Source organism: Zingiber officinale, chromosome 10A (assembly GCF_018446385.1).
Source record: "Zingiber officinale cultivar Zhangliang chromosome 10A, Zo_v1.1, whole genome shotgun sequence".
Taxonomy (NCBI): domain Eukaryota; kingdom Viridiplantae; phylum Streptophyta; class Magnoliopsida; order Zingiberales; family Zingiberaceae; genus Zingiber; species Zingiber officinale.
In genome coordinates this window covers 31,778,152-31,782,657 of record NC_056004.1, presented here as the reverse complement: position 1 = coordinate 31,782,657, position 4,506 = coordinate 31,778,152, and the positions used below count along the sequence as shown (strand labels likewise).

The 4,506-nt window shown below is 36.6% G+C and overlaps 1 non-coding gene across 1 annotated transcript; it reads left to right on the top strand.

The window, feature by feature from the left end:
- The first annotated feature begins 436 nt into the window (after nucleotides 1-436).
- On the top strand, nucleotides 437-544 carry LOC122028343. Its single transcript, XR_006124745.1, has one exon. It is a non-coding gene; the product is annotated as a small nucleolar RNA R71 (small nucleolar RNA).
- Nucleotides 545-4,506: the final 3,962 nt, after the last annotated feature.

The window sequence follows — 4,506 nt, the reverse complement described above, 5'->3', positions numbered from 1 at the left end:
GAGTGGAGGTTAGATTTTTTATTCTCTTATATAATTCTCCTTGTATCTACACTGAGCATTTTCCAAAAGTTCTTTAAAGTTATTGCCACTGCTCAACTTGGTAACATTACATTCTACATTGAACTTTTCTGTTATTTTTGCCCCCTCATTCTACAATTTGATGAAGTTTTTGTGATTTAATGAAGTTTCCTCTTTGTGCATGGACGGTTGTATAAATTCTTGTGTGACAGTTGCTCGCACTTCAGGAATTATCGGGGGAGATTTCATCCAACTTTTATTTGACCATTCTTAAAGGTTTAATGTCACTTGATCAATTAATGCATAGGCTTCATTCAAACTTTTATTCATCAAAGACCCTCCAGTAGATGAATCCAATAATGACTTATCTGAGAACGAAATCCCCATGCAGAATATGTGCACTATCAACCATCTTTCTAGACCATGGTGAGGACACTATTTTAGTAAATCTTTAAACTTGTCCCATGCTTCAAATAGTGATTCTCCATCTATCTAAGCAAAATTTGTGATGCAATTCCTCATGTACAACGTTCTACTTAGAGGAAAAAATATTTCAGAAATAGCTACTCCAATTGTTCCCAACTTGTTATGCTTTATGAAGAGAGAGAGAGAATAAAACCAAGTTTACTTTATCCTTGATACTGAAAGGGAATGTCATCAACGGAATGACATTTGCTGAAACTTCTTCACAATCACCATGTTGCAGTATTCAAGAAATATCTCAAGGTGCAAGTATGAGTTTTCTGAAATTTCTCCTCCAAATTTGTGATCTTGCATCATAAAGATTAATTCTAGGTCTAATTGGAATTTGTTGCTTTTATTTGAAATTGCACAATGGGAGATTTGAATCTTATGGAAATGGGTGTGAAAAATTCTACTAAAGGCTTGCTCGACATGTTAGTGCTCATTGTATCTTAGAAAAATAAAATTATTAGAAAAACTGAAATACAAAATTTAAATTGAAATAAAGAAAAATGTGGAAATAAAAATAAACAAGTAAATGAAAAATCTATTAACAAGTCAAGAGTATCTCATATGCTAATCAACTAATGTTAATTGAAACAGTTCTCGGCAACGACACTAAAAATTGATGTGATAAATCCGCAAGTGCATGAAAGTGTCATCAAGTAATAATAAGATTGAATTCCTAGGAAATTTTGATTAAACATTAGTTAACTTCGTATAATGAATTATCTAGACAATCGGAGGTTAGTTCACGAGTGCCTGAAAACTAGAAATTGAGAGAAGAGAGAGATCAGGAAAGAGTGAGAGAAGTGAGGGGGCGGCAGAGAAATCACAGAAGGAGGTCAGAGTGATCTAGATTAGAAAGATCATAGGAAGTGGTAATGATGATCACAGAGAGAAATAGAGAGAGAGAGAGAGAGAGAGAGAGAGCAGCGGGTTATCAAAGATGGTTCAGTTGTGAAGGGCAATTCTAAGACTTTGGTTTGACTCAAATAAATGTAAACACCTAATTTATGTTTGGTTTCTCATCCTCAAAAGGTATGTATGTAAATAGACCATCCTGTGATATCCGATGTAAACTTTTCTTCTACAATGGCGTATCCCCCCTAATCATGATCTACAATGAGTTAGGGTTGATCCATTAAGCTCTATGATATCCTAGGGCTCCTGGCGGAAAATCGGGTAGCACTTTTGTTTCTGACTCTCCGCATCTCAATTTTCTATGGGTCAGAGGGTCGGGTTCTCCTTTCGATTCATCCCCAAACTCTCATGGAATATGGATCTCATGTTTTTGGTATCAAGATCATGTTAAAATAGTATATCCAGACCATAAACACACATTTCATTGAACAAGTAACATGCAAATATATGAATCAAATGAAAAGATGTTCACATATCAAAAGGGATACTCTCTACATCCTAGAATCATGAGAACTAGTCCATAACAAAAGTATTACAATCCAAAAACAACAATGAAAGCATTCATACAATCAAATTAGAGAATAGAGTTAAGAGATACTTAGGGAGAAGTCTTTGGGGTAGTTCCTTGCGTCAAAGGTGGATGGAGTGTTGTAGTCATGAAGGTGGTGGCTCTAGGATTTCCCCAAGAGGGGAAACCTGTTGGAGCAATCTTGCCTCAAGATGGTCCAGGGTGTCCATGGATTTTGATGGTTTGAGCAAAGGGTTTAAGTTAGGTTTATCCTTATATTTGATATGTGTATGTGAGTGTGCATGCTTGCAGAATACACATATGACTCAGCTTCATGGCTTCGGGTCTTGTGAAGGATGGAGCATCCGAGGGACCGTGGACAAGGCAGCAAGGACAAAGGCAGAGGGAAGCAACTTCGAAGCATACGTGAAGGATGATATTGGGACGAGCCACGGGCTTGGATGCATCCGAGGGACGAGAGCCAAAGAAAGTAGGCTTGAAGGCAACAGGTCAAGGCTGCAAAGAAGAGTCTATGTACAAAAACCAAGTTTAGAACTTGGTGGACCCACTTGAAGGCATTACGCCTATAGGGTGCAAATGGGGTTTCAAGAAGAAAATCGATATGAATGGTAATATTATTACCTACAAGGAAAGGTTGGTGGTGAAAGACTATCGTCAAAGGCAAAGCATTGACTATGACGAAACTTTCTCACCTATGGCCATGCTTAAATTCATTCGGATACTCCTGGCCATATCATCTCATCATGATTATGAGATATAACAGATGGACGTGAAAACAATTTTCCTTAATAGAAATCTGCTCGAGGATGTGTATATAATATAGCCCAAAAGCTTTACATATGTCAACAAGAATAAAGTATGCAAGCTTCAATGGTCCATTTATGGACTAAAGCAAGCATCCAGGAGTTGGAATATTCGTTTTGATGAAGCAATCAAACAGTTTGATTTCTCACAAAATCTAGACGAACATTGTGTGCATCAAAAGGTTAGTGGAGTGTAGTCATACTCCTAATATTATATGTTGATAACATATTGCTTATAGGAAACGATGTACCAGTTCTACAATCAGTTAAAGTTTGGTTGTCCAATACGTTCTCCATAAAAAACATGGGAGAAGCAACTTACATCCTTTGGATGAAAATCTATAGAGATAGATCAAAAAGGTTGCTTGGTTTTTCACAGTCGACATATATCGACAAAGTGCTAAAATGATTTAGCATGTCTGAATCCAAGAAAGCTTTCATACCTATAAGGCATGGAATCCACCTTTCGAAGTCTATGTGCCCACGCACAGAAGACAAGAGGATTTGCATGGATAAGATACCTTATGCGCCCACAATAGGATCTATCATGTATGCTATGTTATGTACAAGACCCGATGTATCATATGCTCTGAGTGTTACGAGCAGATATTAGTCTGATCCAGGAATGGATCATTGGGTGACAAGCAAGATGATCCTTAAGTACTTAAGGAGAACTAAGGATATGTTCTTAGTTTATGGAGATGGTGATATGACCATATGCGGATAGATAGATGCTAGTTTTCAGATGGACAAGGATGACTCCAAGTCCCAGTCTAGATTCATATTCATATTAAATGGAGGCTTAGTTAGTTGGAAAAGTTTCAAATAAAACACTGTTGCAGATTTTACTTGTGAGGTGGAATGCATTGCAGCTTCGGAAGTAGCAAAGGAAGCGGTTTGGATCAAGAAGTTCGTTGCTGAACTTGGAGTGGTTCCATCCATTGTTGAAGCATTACCTATTTACTGCGATAACACTGTAGCCATTGCGCAAGAAAAGGAACCAAGGTCTCATCAGCGATCAAAACATGTGCTTCGCTGTTATCATTTGATCAGGGAGATCGTTAATAGGAAAGAAATACAACTTGAGAAAATTCCCACTGAAAGGAATCTAGTAGATCCTTTGACAAAGGCTCTACCACAAAGTAAGTTTGAGAGTCACGTCTATGCTTACGATTTAGGACACCGTGGCGATTGACTTTAGGCCAAGTGAGAGTGTTAGAATTTGAGGGATGTCCTAAGGCAATCGCCTTACAATTTTTTCTATTTATTCGATAAGTATATATTCACTATTTGAGTGCATATTATATGTTTGATTGTCTTAAACTCATTTACTAAATGTCCGTAATATAATTCATAGCATGAGAGAATTTGTGATTGGATCGCAACTAGTGATTATCCCTACATGTGCAATTATGAATATATTGAAATTTCCCTAGTCGTCGAATTGATGCATTCAGACATCATCAATTCTGTAAGACTAGCACATGTTATACTCCTTGGTACAGCGAAGCAGCTATTTTCTCACTGGTTGGAGATATTGGGATGTCAAGAGTTAAACGTAGATGTTGGTTATGATAACTAGTTCATTGGAGTGACTTATTGTAAGACTTCATATGGTTATATATATATATATATATATATATATATATATATATATATATATATATATATATATATATATATATATATATATATATATATTATACTATGAAGTTCTTACTACAGCACGAGTGCAAGTTTCCTTCGATTTGAGGTATACAAGTCATCTTG